At 40.6% G+C, this 18,247-nt stretch overlaps 1 long non-coding RNA gene across 1 annotated transcript in view; it reads right to left on the bottom strand.

Annotated features, from left to right (window-relative positions):
• Positions 1-8,152: 8,152 nt before the first annotated feature.
• Positions 8,153-18,247, bottom strand: part of LOC142717121 (uncharacterized) — a 109,274-nt gene continuing 99,179 nt past the window's right edge. The window contains exon 4 of the long non-coding RNA XR_012871791.1: positions 8,153-8,451. This is a non-coding gene — a long non-coding RNA (uncharacterized LOC142717121). The remainder of the gene's footprint in view (positions 8,452-18,247) is intronic.

The raw sequence follows: 18,247 nt of genomic DNA, 5'->3' as shown, positions 1-18,247 counted from the left end.
ATCAATCCAGCCCTTTCCTGGTTATATCTGCTTCTGGGAAAGCTGGGTGACCACCATTACCCCTCCTACTGGAGTGTGAGAGGTTCATTAGTCACATCCCCAAACATACTCCAGTAGGAGGGGTAATTGTCGTCACCCAGCTTTCCCAGACCCCTGAACGGTAAATCTCTCTAGTTGTGCTGAGACTGTTTGGGAATGTGACAGGGGTCTGGGAAAGCTGGGTGACCACACTAACACCGGGCATATTATCACCCAGCATTCCCAGGACAGTTACATCATGTGTCCTTTATACAGAGTCTCCTGCACGACTACAGGGGGGGCCGTCGGGTGTGGGGGGGGGGTCACGAGAGCGGGGGTCTGTGAGATAGAGAGTGGGACAGACACACACATCTTACATGCAGTGCAGCTGGTCTTCATGATGGCGCCTGCTCTCTCCCTGCAAACAGCTGCTCTGCTGTGTGACTCTGACCTGCGTCTGCGCAGTACAGAGCCAGAGAGCAGATACAATGGACGGGAGCCGTTCATTGACTCCTATGCATTGTAGCTGCCGTATTCCATCTCTGTATGTGTCGTTAATCAACACATACAGAGATGAAAAAAAAAATGGTAGCCCCCATAGAGAAGAAAAAGAAAGAAAAAAATAAAAAGTACAACACAAATAAATACAATTTATTTTAATGACCTACTAAAAGCAATATTATATAAAAAATAAAATTTTCCGTGACACCTTAAGGACGCAGCCTAGATTTTTCAAATCTGACATATTTCATTTTATGTGGTAATAACGTCGGAATGCTTAAACCTACCCAAGCGATTCTGAGATTGTTTTCTTGTGACACATTGGGCTTTATGTTCGTGGTAAAATTTGGACGATATATTCAGTCTTCATTTGTGAAAAATTGCAAAATTTTGAGAAAATTTACAAGAAATAGCATTTTTCAGAATTTAAATGCATCTGCTTGTAAAACAGACGGTTATACCACCCAAAATAGTTACTAGTTCACATTTCCCATATGTCTACTTTAGATTGGCATCGTTTTTTGAACATTCTGTTATTTTTCTTGGACGTTACAAGGCTTAGAACATAAACAGCAATTTCTCATATTCTTAAGAAAATTTCAAAAGCCTTTTTTTGAAGGTACCAGTTCAGTGCTGAAGTGGATTTGAGGGGCCTATGTATTAGAAACCCCCATAAAACACCCCATTTTAAAAACTAGACCCTTCAAAGTATTCAAATCAGCATTTAGAAGTTTTTTAACCCTTCAGGCATTTCACAGGAATTAAAGCAAAGTGGAAATGAAATTTGCAAATTTAATTTTTTCAGCTGAATTTCAATTTTATTCAATTTTTTTCTGTAACAAAGAAGGTTTTACCAGAGAAACACTACTAAATATGTATTGTCCAGATTCTGCAGTTTTTAGAAATGTCCCACATGTGTATCTAGTGCGCTCGTGGACTAAAACACAAGCCCCAGAAGCAAAGAAGCACCTAGTGCATTTTGAGGCCTCTTTTTTATTAGAATATATTTTAGGCAGCATGCCAGGTTTGGAGAGGTGTTGAGGTGCCAAAACAGTAGGAATCCCCAAAAAGTGACCCCATTTCGGAAACTACACCCCTCAAGGAATTAATTTATGGTTGTTGTTACCATTTTGACCGCACAGTTTTTACACAGCACATATTTGAATTGGGCTGTGAAATTAAAAAAATGAAATTTTTTCCAATAAGATGTCATTTTTGATAAAAATTTCTTATTTTCACAGGGAACAAAATACCCCATTTTGTTGCCCAATTTGTCCTGAATGCAGCAATACCCCATTTGTGGTGATAAACTGCCGTTTGGGCCCATGGGTGGCCTCAGAAGGGAAGGAGCGCTGTGTGTTCTTTGGAGTGCAGATTTTGCTGGATTGGTTTTCGGGTGCCATGTCGCATTTGCAGAGCCCCAGAGGTATCAAAGCAATGGAAACCCACCAGAAGTGACCCCATTTTGGAAACTACACCCCTCAAGGAATTCATTTATGGGTGTTGTGACCATTTTGACCCCATAGTTTTTTCACAGAACTTATTTGAATTGGACTGGGAATTCAAACAAAATTAATTTTTTCCAATAATATGTAGTTTTGGGTGAAAATGTCTTATTTTCACAAGAAATAAAATACCCCATTTTGTTGCCCAATTTGTCCTGAGTGCGGCAATGCCCAATTTGTGGTGATAAACTGACGTTTGGGCCCATGTGAGGCATCAGAAGGAAAGGACCACCATTTGGCCTACTGAAGCTTTTCTGGTGCTAAGTCATGTATGCAGAAGCCCCTGAGGCACCAGTACAGTTGAAACCCCCGAGAAGTGACCCCATTTTAAAAACGACACCCCTTAAGACTAGAGGTGTAGTGAGCATTTTGACCCCACAGGTACTGTGTAAAAGATAATGTGCAGCAGATGGTGCAGAGTGAGATTTGCAATTTTATATATATATATATGGCATGTCAGTGTCCGATATAGTGTGCCCAGCATGCGCCACCGGAGATATACACCCCATAAGATGTAATGTGGGTTCTCCTGGGTACGGTAGTACCCTACATGTGGCTGTTATCAGCTGCCTGGGCACACAGCAGGGCTCAGAAGGGAAAGACGAGGGGGGATAAGCTGTGCGGAGTGCATCAGGGTAAGTAAAACTGGGGTAGATTAAAAATCAAGGGATGTATGATCAATTTTAAAACAATCTTTTATACAGAGCTCTGGTTTTTCAGGACACGCGTCACTTTGGTATATTGTGTCCCTCCTTATCGCCCTCTTATAGCAGACTCTGCACCTCTTTTGACTCTTTCCCTTTCCACCGGTTTTGGAACTTCTCCTGGAAAGTGTTGCCCTGGTACGATGCGTGTGGCCTCGCTTCCAGAAGTACTGGGTGCCCCCCCTTCCTGGTCCCTAAAGATTAGTTTCTTGATAACCACCTCTTGAAATTCCAGGAAAGTTCCCGTCTGGCCTGTACATCGACGTAGCACGTAACGCATTGTACAATGCCATCTGTATGATGTGCACAAACAGCTTCTTATACCACACCGCATGGCGCTGTAGGGCTTCAGGACTTGATTTGACAAGTCCATCCCTCCCAAGTACCTACTGTAGTCCAGGATGCAGTCTGGTTTGGGGGTGGCCTTTCCTTCATGTATCCTAAATCTGTAGGTATACCCTGATTCACTCTCGCAGCTCATACATCTTCACGCCATACGTTGCCCTCTTACCCGGCAGGTACTCGCGGAATTGAACCCTCCCTTTAAAATGTACCAGGGACTCATCAATAGAAATACAATTCTCGGGGGTGAATGCTGGGAAAACCGGGCACTGGCACGGTCTAATAGGGGTCTCCGTTTATACAAACGGTCAAAACTGGGGTCATCTCGGGGTGGGCACGGCTCATTATCAGTATAATGTAAGAAGCGAAGTATTGCCTAATTTATTTATTTTTTTAGGTTCCAGTTCATTTCTGAAGTTGCTTTGAGGGGCCCATATATTAGAAACCCCCATCAAACACCCCATTTTAGAAACTAGACCCCTCAAAGTATTCACAACAGCATTTAGAAAGTTTATGAACCCTTTAGGTGTTTCACAGGAATTTAGAGCAAAGTAGAGGTGAAATTTACATATTTATTTTTGACAGAAAATCCTTTTTATGCAATTTTTTTTCTATAACACAAAAGGATTTACCAGAGAAACGCAACTCAAAATGTATTGCCCAGATTCTGCAGTTTTGAGAAATATCCCACATGTGGCCCTAGTGCGGTAATGGACTGAAGCACCGGCCTCCGAAGCAAAGGAAGACCTAGTGGATTTTGAGGCCTCTTTTTTATTAGGCACCATGTCCGGTTTGAAGAGGTCTTGTGGTGCCAAAACAGTGGAAACCCCCCAAAAGTGACCCCAATTTTGAAACTAGACCCCTTGAGGAATCCATTGTAGTTTTCTTGGGGTGCATGCGGCTTTTTGATCAGTTTTTATTCTATTTTTAGGTGGCGTGGTGACTAAAAACAGCAATTCTACTATTGTTTTTTCATTCTTTTTTTTTTACTGCGTTCACCGTGCGCTATAAATGACATTCACTTTATTCTGCGGGGCGATACGATTACGGCGATACCAGATGTTTATAGTTTTTTTTATGTATTATGGCGTTTGCACAATAAAATAAGTTTTGTAAACAATCATTTACTTTTTGTGTTACCTTATTCTAAGAGCCAGAACTTCTTTATTTTTCCATCAATAAAGCCGTGCGAGGACTTATTTTTTGCGTAACGAACTGTAGTTTCGATCAGGACCATTTTTCGGTACATGCGACTTTTTGATCTCTTTTTCTTCAATTTTTTGCGAGGTGAAGTGACCAAACAATTGTGATTGTGGTACGGTCTATTATTATTTTATTTTACGGCGTTCACCGTGCGGGATAAATAACGAAATCATTTTGTAGTTCAGGCCGTTACGGACGCGGCGATACCAATTATGTATAGTTTATTTGTTTGTTTATATATTTTTATTAATAATAAATGACTGATAAGGGAAAAGGGGGGATTTTTACTTTTAATACTTTTTAAAACTTTTATTTTCTTATTTTTACACATCTTTTTTTAACTATTTTTTAACTTTATTACTTTGTCCCACTAGGGGACTTGAGGGCAGGAGGCCCTGATCGCAATTCTAATACACTGCACTACATGCGTAGTGCAGTGTATTAGAACTGTCAGCTACTCACTGACAGCAAGCATAGTGGGTCCTGACGTTGTCAGGAACCACTAGGCTTCCGTCTATGGCATAGCCGGACGCCATTGTTTGGTGTCCGGTTGCCATAGTCACCATCGCCGGCCGCTATCGTGTAGCAGGCCGGCGATGGCGGATTAACCCCTAAGAAGCCGCGATCGCTATTGAACGTGGCTTCTGAGGGGTTAATCGGCGGGGAAGCTCCGCGATCGGTCCCGGCACATTGAGCTGTGATAGCCTGCTGTCGGAAACAGCAGCTATCACAGCTCATGAACGCGCCCCGCGTGAACGGCGCCGTGTTTACTCCATGACCTACTATTAGGTCACTGAGCACGAACGCTACAGTTAGCATGACCTAATAGTAGGTCATGGAGCGTTAAGGGGTTAAAGAACTGCAACAGTGTGTATATATGTATGTGTATATATGTATGTATGTGTATGTGTGTGTATGTATGTGGATATATGTATGTGTGTGTATGTATGTGTATATATGTATGTATGTGTGTGTATATATGTATGTGTATGTATGTATGTGTGTGTGTGTGTGTATATATGTATGTGTGTATGTATGTGTATATATGTGTATGTATGTATGTGTATGTATGTGTATGTATGTATGTGTATATATGTATGTGTGTATGTATGTGTGTATGTATGTGTATATATGTATGTGTGTATGTATGTGTATATATGTATGTGTGTATGTATGTGTATATATGTATGTGTGTATGTATGTGTATATATGTATGTGTATATATGTATATGTGTGTATGGATGTGTGTATATGTGTGTGTGTATGTGTATATATGTATGTGTATATATGTATGTGTATATATGTATGTGTATATATGTATGTGTGTATGTATGTGTATATATGTATGTGTGTATGTATGTGTATATATGTATGTGTATATATGTGTGTGTATATATGTATGTGTGTGTATATATGTATGTGTGTGTATGTATGTGTATATATGTATGTGTATATATGTATATGTGTATATATGTGTGTGTATGTATGTGTATATATGTATGTGTATATATGTATGTGTGTGTATATATGTATGTGTATATATGTATGTATGTGTATATATGTATGTGTGTATGTATGTGTATATATGTGTATGTATGTATGTGTATGTATGTGTATGTATGTATGTGTATATATGTATGTGTGTGTGTATGTATGTGTATATATGTATGTGTGTATGTATGTGTATATATGTATGTGTGTATGTATGTGTATATATGTATGTGTGTATATATATATATGTGTATATATTTATATATATATATAACATACGCACACACACACATAAATAACGGGTAAATCTATTTTAAAAAATTACAAAATTGTTTATTTTTCAATTTTTTTTGTGATTTTTCTGCTCATAATAAAATTGTAAAACATGGAATTAATTAAACTAATCTAGAAAATGAAAGCCTCATAAGTCTTGTAAAAATCAAAGTTAAAATAGTTGTGATATTCAAAGCGGTTGCAAAGTTATTATCGTCTAAAGAAGTGCAAATCAGAAACGGAAAATGTGACCTGGACGCAGGGGCATCAATGACCCCTGGTCATGAAAGGGTTAATTATGTACCGAAAATACAATTGAAAAAATCTACAATCAATATATATATAAAGTATTTTTCGGACTATAAGGCGCAGTTTTTAGCAAGAATAAATCTTGCTAACAAGTCCCTGCGTGTTATAGTCGGCAGTGCCGGGCCCCCTGACCGCTCCTTACTTAACCCCTTCCCGACCCGTGATGTGCCAGCACATCATCAGGCGGGGGAGGGGATGATGTATGGAGCGGGCTCACGCGCTGAGCCTGCCCCATACACTGCAGGTGTCAGCTTCTGACACGCTGCACTACCGGCTAGGAACAGAGATGGCGCTGTTTAACTAGTTAAATACTGTGGTCAATAGCGACCGCAGCATTTATATTGGTTTTCCTACGAAGGACATTTATGACATATCCACAGGTGTAATATCTCTAGAACGGGACCCCCTAAGCCCCATTCCATCTTACCCGGCTCCGCGGTCTTCCGGCCACTTCACTTCCTGGTTACATGTTCGAGGTACGCAAACAGCGTAACTCTCTGAGCTACGCAGTTTCCGCAACTCCCATAGAACTGAATAGTAGTTACGGCTACAGAGTAGCACGCTACGCTGCTTCTATAACTGACATTCACTACTATGGGAGTTCCGGAAACAGCGTAGCTCAGCGAGTTACGCTGTTTCCGTAACTCATCCATGTATTGCAGTGTATTGTACCAGCGATCTAATGATCACTGGTTCAAGTCCCCTAGGGGAACTAATAAAATGTGTGTAAAAAAAAATAATCTAAAGTTAAAAAAAAACATTTCCCATTTTCCCCAAGCACAATGTAAAAATAAAAAAATAATAATAAAATTGGTATCGCTGCATCTGTAAAAGTCCGGAACTATTACAACATGGCATTATTTGACTCACACAGTGAACGGTGTAAAAATGTTTTATTTAAAACCCCCGACTGTCTGTATTCTTCTACCATATTACGTTATAAATGGCCGCTCTGTTGTAACGGTTCACTGGGATACGCTTCTTGTGATGTCATCTAGAATGTGGGCAGATTCTATTTCTCTGAGCGTGACGTCCTCTAGAGAATCTGAGCGTGATGTCATGTGAAGGGCGGGGCCTGTGATCTGCATGTGTTCCGTTTGCACATAATGGCCCTCAGGTTGTGACATCATCAAGTTTATAAATTGGGGTCACACATTGACCGCGGTGTCAGTTTCTCTTGCTGGCTCTCATCATGGACGTGTCTCATATGAAGAAGAGGAGGATGGTGATGTTTCCAATGATGAGTGTTGTAGAGAAGATGGAGGTTGGCGGACGCCAATTTCCGGAGGACGTGGAGATGGAGGAGGAGGATGAGAAGATGGAGGCTGGCGGACGCCAGTTTCCAGAGGACGTGGAGATGGAGGAGGAGGATGAGAAGATGGAGGCTGGCGGACGCCAGTTTCCAGAGGACGTGGAGATGGAGGATGGGAAGATGGAGGTTGGCGGACGCCAATTTCCAGCTCCTGATGTGGAGATGGACGACCTTTCGGGGGCTACGGTTAACATCAGGGCCTCCAACCCCCGAAAGAGAAAGTGGCCATTTTAGTAACATCTGCCACTTGGGGCCCATTTACCATCAGGGCCCCCAACCCCCGGGAGAGATAGCGGCCATCTTATTTCCATCTGCCGCTCGGGGCCCATTTACCATCTTTAGGTGAGGTAAGTGCCGTCCACTGATGATCTTCTCACCTCACGACTCTTCTACAGCCGCCTGGACACTGAATTTCTGGTTTGTTTTGCAGTTGTCACCCCAATATTGTGGTCTTTACCACCTAAACCATCAGAAATTCCCATGAAGACTCCTCCAGTGATGAGCAGACGTGAGATCCGGTAAGTCTGACGTCTTCCGCTCGTCTTCATCTTCTCCTTGTGGTGAAGGTTTTGTGAATTTTTTTGCTTATTTGTATTTTTTCCTTTTCTAGGATCCGACTTTGAAAAATATGAAAAACGTTTCCGGTTTCTTCTGATCCAGGATCGAGCTGTGTAAGGGTGGACTGGCGGCCATATCCACGGGTGAAGAAGGACCCTCCCCCTCTTCATCTCACCGATCATCGCATGTTAAAGGGCCGGAGCCACAGAAAACCGCACAGAAATTCTACCAGATTCTATAATAAACAGATTTATTTTTACCATTTTTAGTGTTTTCATTTCTAGATTGGGGAATTTATCCAGGGAACCTGTGTTCTATGGGGGTCCGAAGGTTATAGGTGTAATACTCTGCAGAATATATCACTATGTATCTGTCAGGAGGTGGAGAGGACAGAGCAATGTTCTGCAGATCTGTAGAGAGGTCAGTGGTGCAATAATCTGCAGAATATATCACTCTGTATCTGTCAGGAGGTGGAGAGGACAGAGCAATGTTCTGCAGATATCTAGAGAGGTCAGTGGTGTAATAATCTGCAGAATATATCACTCTGTATCTGTCAGTAGAGGACAGAGCAATGTTCTGCAGATCTGTAGACAGGTCAGTGGTGTAATAATCTGCAGAATATATCACTATGTATCTGTCAGGAGGTGGAGAGGACAGAGCAATGTTCTGCAGATCTGTAGAGAGGTCAGTGGTGTAATAATCTGCAGAATATATCACTATGTATCTGTCAGTAGAGGACAGAGCAATGTTCTGCAGATATCTAGACAGGTCAGTGGTGTAATAATCTGCAGAATATATCACTATGTATCTGTCAGTAGAGGACAGAGCAATGTTCTGCAGATCTGTAGACAGGTCAGTGGTGTAATAATCTGCAGAATATATCACTCTGTATCTGTCAGTAGAGGACAGAGCAATGTTCTGCAGATCTGTAGAGAGGTCAGTGGTGTAATAATCTGCAGAATATATCACTCTGTATCTGTCAGTAGAGGACAGAGCAATGTTCTGCAGATCTGTAGAGAGGTCAGTGGTGTAATAATCTGCAGAATATATCACTCTGTATCTGTCAGTAGAGGACAGAGCAATGTTCTGCAGATCTGTAGAGAGGTCAGTGGTGTAATAATCTGCAGAATATATCACTCTGTATCTGTCAGTAGAGGACAGAGCAATGTTCTGCAGATCTGTAGAGAGGTCAGTGGTGTAATAATCTGCAGAATATATCACACTGTATCTGTCAGTAGAGGACAGAGCAATGTTCTGCAGATCTGTAGAGAGGTCAGTGGTGTAATAATCTGCAGAATATATCACTATGTATCTGTCAGGAGGTGGAGAGGACAGAGCAATGTTCTGCAGATCTGTAGAGAGGTCAGTGGTGTAATAATCTGCAGAATATATCACTCTGTATCTGTCAGTAGAGGACAGAGCAATGTTCTGCAGATCTGTAGAGAGGTCAGTGGTGTAATAATCTGCAGAATATATCACTCTGTATCTGTCAGTAGAGGACAGAGCAATGTTCTGCAGATCTGTAGACAGGTCAGTGGTGTAATAATCTGCAGAATATATCACTCTGTATCTGTCAGGAGGTGGAGAGGACAGAGCAATGTTCTGCAGATCTGTAGAGAGGTCAGTGGTGTAATAATCTGCAGAATATATCACTCTGTATCTGTCAGTAGAGGACAGAGCAATGTTCTGCAGATCTGTAGAGAGGTCAGTGGTGTAATACTCTGCAGAATATATCACTATGTATCTGTCAGTAGAGGACAGAGCAATGTTCTGCAGATCTCTAGAGAGGTCAGTGGTGTAATAATCTGCAGAATATATCACTATGTATCTGTCAGTAGAGGACAGAGCAATGTTCTGCAGATCTGTAGAGAGGTCAGTGGTGTAATAATCTGCAGAATATATCACTCTGTATCTGTCAGTAGAGGACAGAGCAATGTTCTGCAGATCTGTAGAGAGGTCAGTGGTGTAATAATCTGCAGAATATATCACTCTGTATCTGTCAGTAGAGGACAGAGCAATGTTCTGCAGATCTGTAGAGAGGTCAGTGGTGTAATAATCTGCAGAATATATCACTCTGTATCTGTCAGTAGAGGACAGAGCAATGTTCTGCAGATCTGTAGACAGGTCAGTGGTGTAATAATCTGCAGAATATATCACTCTGTATCTGTCAGGAGGTGGAGAGGACAGAGCAATGTTCTGCAGATCTGTAGAGAGGTCAGTGGTGTAATAATCTGCAGAATATATCACTCTGTATCTGTCAGTAGAGGACAGAGCAATGTTCTGCAGATCTGTAGAGAGGTCAGTGGTGTAATAATCTGCAGAATATATCACTCTGTATCTGTCAGTAGAGGACAGAGCAATGTTCTGCAGATCTGTAGAGAGGTCAGTGGTGTAATACTCTGCAGAATATATCACTATGTATCTGTCAGTAGAGGACAGAGCAATGTTCTGCAGATCTGTAGAGAGGTCAGTGGTGTAATAATCTGCAGAATATATCACTCTGTATCTATCAGTAGAGGACAGAGCAATGTTCTGCAGATCTGTAGAGAGGTCAGTGGTGTAATAATCTGCAGAATATATCACTCTGTATCTGTCAGGAGGTGGAGAGGACAGAGCAATGTTCTGCAGGTCTCTAGAGAGGTCAGTGGTGTAATAATCTGCAGAATATATCACTCTGTATCTGTCAGGAGGTGGAGAGGACAGAGCAATGTTCTGCAGATCTGTAGAGAGGTCAGTGGTGTAATAATCTGCAGAATATATCACTCTGTATCTGTCAGTAGAGGACAGAGCAATGTTCTGCAGATCTGTAGAGAGGTCAGTGGTGTAATAATCTGCAGAATATATCACTCTGTATCTGTCTGGAGGCTTTTTGGAATTTTTCTTGAAAATATAAACAATTGCTGGTAAATTTATACATTTTCTAACGACATAAAACAGAAGGACAGATAAAGTAATGCCAACAAGGGACAATATATTACCCCCCCCCCATAAAAAGTGGGGGTGAAATGTCCGAATGTTTCTCTTATTCTGCAGATATAATTTTATTCCTTTATTTCACTAACACAGCAGATGATAACAGAGAATCACAGCTCAATATTTATTACCCCGATTCTGCAGTGTTTAGTGATATGACATATGTGGCCCTAGTGTGCCATGTGACTTATTGGACTCTTTGCGGAGCAACTCACGCGGCGGCAGAAACGGGAGAACAAATATGAAAGACCCCCAGTTTGTGCAAAGTGAAATTGAGCTGGGCAGCATAAAGCAGCCGTCAGCTGAGTGGACCCCCCTATAAGAGCAGGGGGCCCCGGCATTTGCCCGATTCGACCATGTGTGGACGCTGGCCCTGGTCTGTGTCCTGAGAACGTAGATGCAGTTGACACCGGGACATGCCAGCGGCCGATCGGGACACCACCTGGAATCTGGGAGTGTTCGGAGGTATGGAGACCCTCCCCAAATGACCCCATTTTGGATTCTACACCCCTCAGGGCGAGCATTTAGGGCTGCAGTGAGCATTTTGACACCACAGGTGTTACATCGATTGTATTAGAATTGAGCAGTGGAAATAAAGTCGTTTTAGCTCAAAATTTATTTATATTTAAAAAGAAAGAAACGATAACAAGGAGTACATCAGGGTATATGTAATCTGTGAGGAGTACATCAGGGTATATGGAATATGTGAGGAGTACATCAGGGTATATGTAATCTGTGAGGAGTACATCAGGGTATATGTAATCTGTGAGGAGTACATCAGGGTATATGTAATCTGTGAGGAGTACATCAGGGTATATGTAATCTGTGAGGAGTACATCAGGGTATATGTAATCTGTGAGGAGTACATCAGGGTATATGTAATCTGTGAGGAGTACATCAGGGTATATGTAATATGTGAGGAGTACATCAGGGTATATGTAATCTGTGAGGAGTACATCAGGGTATATGTAATATGTGAGGAGTACATCAGGGTATATGTAATATGGGAGGAGTACATCAGGGTATATGTAATATGTGAGGAGTACATCAGGGTATATGTAATATGGGAGGAGTACATCAGGGTATATGTAATATGTGAGGAGTACATCAGGGTATATGTAATATGTGAGGAGTACATCAGGGTATATGTAAGCTGTGCGGAGTACATCAGGGTATATGTAAGCTGTGCGGAGTACATCAGGGTATATGTAAGATGTGAGGAGTACATCAGGGTATATGTAATATGGGAGGAGTACATCAGGGTATATGTAATATGTGAGGAGTACATCAGGGTATATGTAATATGTGAGGAGTACATCAGGGTATATGTAAGCTGTGCGGAGTACATCAGGGTATATGTAAGATGTGAGGAGTACATCAGGGTATATGTAATATGTGAGGAGTACATCAGGGTATATGTAAGCTGTGAGGAGTACATCAGGGTATATGTAATATGTGAGGAGCACATCAGGGTATATGTAATATGTGAGGAGTATATCAGGGAATATGTAATCTGTGAGGAGTACATCAGGATATATGTAATATGTGAGGAATACATCAGGGTATATGTAATATGTGAGGAGTACATCAGGATATATGTAATATGTGAGGAATACATCAGGGTATATGTAATATGTGAGGAGTACATCAGGATATATGTAATCTGTGAGGAGTACATCAGGGTATATGTAATATGTGAGGAGTACATCAGGATATATGTAAAATGGGAGGAGTACATTAGGGTATATGTTATCTGTGAGGAGTACTTTAGGGTATATGTAATCTGTGAGGAGTACATCAGTGTATATGTAATATATGAGGAGTACATCAGGGTATATGTAATATGTGAGGAGTACATCAGGGTATATGTAATATGTGAGGAGTACATCAGGGTATATGTAATCTGTGAGGAGTACATCAGGGTATATGTAATATGTGAGGAGTACATCAGGGTATATGTAATCTGTGAGGAGTACATCAGGATATATGTAATATGTGAGGAGTACGATGTGAGGAGCACATCAGGGTATATGTAATATGTGAGGAGTACATCAGGGTATATGTAAGATGTGAGGAGTACATCAGGATATATGTAATATGTGAGGAGTACATCAGGATATATGTAATATGTGAGGAGCACATCAGGGTATATGTAATCTGTGAGGAGTACATCAGGTTATATGTAATATGTGAGGAGTACATCAGGATATATGTAATATGTGAGGAGTACATCAGGGTATATGTAATCTGTGAGGAATACATCAGGGTATATGTAATATGTGAGGAGTACATCAGGGTATATGTAATATGTGAGGAGTACATCAGGGTATATGTAATCTGTGAGGAGTACATCAGGGTATATGTAATCTGTGAGGAGTACATCAGGGTATATGTAATATGTGAGGAGTACATCAGGGTATATGTAATATGGGAGGAGTACATCAGGGTATATGTAATATGTGAGGAGCACATCAGGGTATATGTAATATGTGAGGAGTATATCAGGGAATATGTAATCTGTGAGGAGTACATCAGGGTATATGTAATATGTGAGGAGTACATCAGGATATATGTAATCTGTGAGGAGTACATCAGGGTATATGTAATATGTGAGGAGTACATCAGGATATATGTAAAATGGGAGGAGTACATTAGGGTATATGTTATCTGTGAGGCGTACATTAGGGTATATGTAATCTGTGAGGAGTACATCAGTGTATATGTAATATGTGAGGAGTACATCAGGCTATATGTAAGATGTGAGGAGTATATCAGGGTATATGTAATATGTGAGGAGTACATTAGGGTATATGTAATCTGTGAGGAGTACATCAGGATATATGTAATCTGTGAGGAGTACATCAGGGTATATGTAATATGTGAGGAGTACATCAGGGTATATGTAATATGTGAGGAGCCCATCAGGCTATATGTAATCTGTGCTGAGTACATCAGGGTATATGTAAACTGGGCGGAGTACATCAGGATATGTAATCTGCGTAGTACATTAGGGTATATGTAATCTGAGCGGAGTACATCAGGGTATATGTAAACTGTGCGGAGTACATCAGGGTATATGTAAAATGGGCGGAGTACATCAGGATATATGTAATCTGTGAGGAGTACATCAGGGTATATGTAAACTGTGTGGAGTACATCAGGGTATATGTAAGCTGTGCGGAGTATATCAGGGTATATGTAATATGTGAGGAGTACATCAGGATATATGTTATCTATGAGGAGTACATCAGGGTATATGTAATCTGTGACGAGTACATCAGGGTATATGTAAACTGTGAGGAGTACATCAGGAGATATGTTATCTATGAGGATTACATCCGGGTATATGTAATCTGTGAAAAGTACATCAGGGTATTTGTAAATTGTGAGGAGTACATCAGGATATATGTAATCTGTGAGGAGTACATCAGGATATATGTAATCTGTGAGGAGTACATCAGGATATATGTAATACGTGAGGAGTACATCAGGGTATATGTAAGCTGGGTTGAGTACATCAGGGTATATGTAAGCCGTGAGGAGTACATCAGGGTATATGTAATCTGAGCGGAGTACATCAGGGTATATGTAAGCAGGACGGAGTACATCAGAGTATATGTAAACTGTGAGGAGTACATCAGGATATATGTAATCTGTGCTGAGTACATCAGGGTATATGTAAACTGGGCGGAGTACATCAGGATATGTAATCTGCGTAGTACATTAGAGTATATGTAATCTGAGCGGAGTACATCAGGGTATATGTAAGCTGGACAGAGTACATCAGGGTATATGTAAGCTGTGCGGAGTACATCAGGGTATATGTAAGATGGGCGGAGTACATCAGGATATATGTAATCTGTGAGGAGTACATCAGGGTATATGTAAACTGTGAGGAGTACATCAGGGTATATGTAAGCTGTGCGGAGTATATCAGGGTATATGTAGTATGTGAGGAGCACATCAGGGTATATGTAATATGTGAGGAGTATATCAGGGAATATGTAATCTGTGAGGAGTACATCAGGGTATATGTAATATGTGAGGAGTACATCAGGATATATGTAATCTGTGAGGAGTACATCAGGGTATATGTAATATGTGAGGAGTACATCAGGATATATGTAAAATGGGAGGAGTACATTAGGGTATATGTTATCTGTGAGGCGTACATTAGGGTATATGTAATCTGTGAGGAGTACATCAGTGTATATGTAATATGTGAGGAGTACATCAGGCTATATGTAAGATGTGAGGAGTATATCAGGGTATATGTAATATGTGAGGAGTACATTAGGGTATATGTAATCTGTGAGGAGTTCATCAGGATATATGTAATCTGTGAGGAGTACATCAGGGTATATGTAATATGTGAGGAGTACATCAGGGTATATGTAATATGTGAGGAGCCCATCAGGCTATATGTAATCTGTGCTGAGTACATCAGGGTATATGTAAACTGGGCGGAGTACATCAGGATATGTAATCTGCGTAGTACATTAGGGTATATGTAATCTGAGCGGAGTACATCAGGGTATATGTAAACTGTGCGGAGTACATCAGGGTATATGTAAAATGGGCGGAGTACATCAGGATATATGTAATCTGTGAGGAGTACATCAGGGTATATGTAAACTGTGTGGAGTACATCAGGGTATATGTAAGCTGTGCGGAGTATATCAGGGTATATGTAATATGTGAGGAGTACATCAGGATATATGTTATCTATGAGGAGTACATCAGGGTATATGTAATCTGTGACGAGTACATCAGGGTATATGTAAACTGTGAGGAGTACATCAGGAGATATGTTATCTATGAGGATTACATCCGGGTATATGTAATCTGTGAAAAGTACATCAGGGTATTTGTAAATTGTGAGGAGTACATCAGGATATATGTAATCTGTGAGGAGTACATCAGGATATATGTAATCTGTGAGGAGTACATCAGGATATATGTAATACGTGAGGAGTACATCAGGGTATATGTAAGCTGGGTTGAGTACATCAGGGTATATGTAAGCCGTGAGGAGTACATCAGGGTATATGTAATCTGAGCGGAGTACATCAGGGTATATGTAAGCAGGACGGAGTACATCAGAGTATATGTAAACTGTGAGGAGTACATCAGGATATATGTAATCTGTGCTGAGTACATCAGGGTATATGTAAACTGGGCGGAGTACATCAGGATATGTAATCTGCGTAGTACATTAGAGTATATGTAATCTGAGCGGAGTACATCAGGGTATATGTAAGCTGGACAGAGTACATCAGGGTATATGTAAGCTGTGCGGAGTACATCAGGGTATATGTAAGATGGGCGGAGTACATCAGGATATATGTAATCTGTGAGGAGTACATCAGGGTATATGTAAACTGTGAGGAGTACATCAGGGTATATGTAAGCTGTGCGGAGTATATCAGGGTATATGTAGTATGTGAGGAGTACATCAGGGTAAATGTAATCTGTGACAAGTACATCAGGGTATATGTAAACTGTGAGGAGTACATCAGGATATATGTTATCTATGAGGATTACATCAGGGTATTTGTAAATTGTGAGGAGTACATCAGGGTATATGTAATCTGTGAGTAGTACATCAGGGTATATGTAATCTGTGAGGAGTACATCAGGGTATATGTAATCTGTGAGGAGTACATCAGGGTATATGTAAACTGTGAGGAGTACATCAGGATATATGTAATCTGTGAGGAGTACATCAGGATATATGTAATATGTGAGGAGTACATCAGGGTATATGTAAACTGGGTTGAGTACATCAGGGTATATATAAGGTGTGAGGAGTACATCAGGGTATATGTAAGCTGTGAGGAGTACATCAGGGTATATGTAAGGTGTGAGGAGTACATCAGGGTATATGTAATATGTGAGGAGTACATCAGGATATATGTAATCTGAGGAGTACATCAGGGTATATGTAATCTGTGAGGAGTACATCAGGGTATGTGTAATCTGTGAGGAGTACATCAGGGTATATGTAATCTGTTAGTAGTACATCAGGGTATATGTAAGATGTGAGGAGTACATCAGGGTATATGTAATATGTGAGGAGTACATCTGGGTATATGTAATCTGTGAGGAGTATATCAGGTTATATGTAAAATGTGAGGAGTACATCAGGGTATATGTAATATGTGAGGTGTACATCAGGGTATATGTAATCTGTGAGGAGTACATCAGGGTATATGTAATATGTGAGGAGTACATCAGGGTATATGTAATCTGTGAGGAGTACATCAGGGTATATGTAATCTGTGAGGGGTACATCAGGGTATATGTAATATGTGAGGGGTACATCAGGGTATATGTAATATGTGAGGAGTACATCAGGATATATGTAATATGTGAGGAGTACATCAGGATATATGTAATCTGTGAGTAGTACATCAGGGTATATGTAATCTGTGAGTAGTACATCAGGATATATGTAAAATGTGAGGAGAACATCAGGGTATATGTAATATGTGAGTAGTACATCAGTGTATATGTAATTTGTGTGGAGTACATCAGGGTATATGTAAGATGTGAGGAGTACATCAGGGTATATGTAATATGTGAGGAGTACATCAGGGTATATGTAATCTGTGAGGAGTACATCAGGGTATATGTAATATGTGAGGAGTACATCAGGGTATATGTAATCTGAGGAGTACATCAGGGTATATGTAATATGTGAGGAGTACATCAGAGTATATGTAATCAATGAGGAGTACATCAAGATATATGTAATCTGTGTGGAGTACATCAGGGTATATGTAATCTGTGAGGAGTACATCAGGGTATATGTAATCTGTGAGGAGTACATCAGTGTATATGTAATCTGTGAGGAGTACATCAGGGTTTATGTAATATGTGAGGAGTACATCAGGGTATATGTAAGGAGTACATCAGGATATATGCAATCTGTGAGGAGTACATCAGGATATATGTAATCTGTGAGGAGTACATCAGGGTATATGTAAGCTGTGAGGAGTACATTAGGGTATATGTAAATTGTGAGGAGTACATCAGGGTATATGTAATCTGTGAGT

Source organism: Rhinoderma darwinii, unplaced genomic scaffold (assembly GCF_050947455.1).
Source record: "Rhinoderma darwinii isolate aRhiDar2 unplaced genomic scaffold, aRhiDar2.hap1 Scaffold_454, whole genome shotgun sequence".
In the NCBI taxonomy this organism is placed as follows: Eukaryota; Metazoa; Chordata; class Amphibia; order Anura; family Rhinodermatidae; genus Rhinoderma; species Rhinoderma darwinii.
The sequence above is the reverse complement of the archived record's forward strand: the minus strand, read 5'-3'. Positions and strand labels throughout refer to the sequence as shown.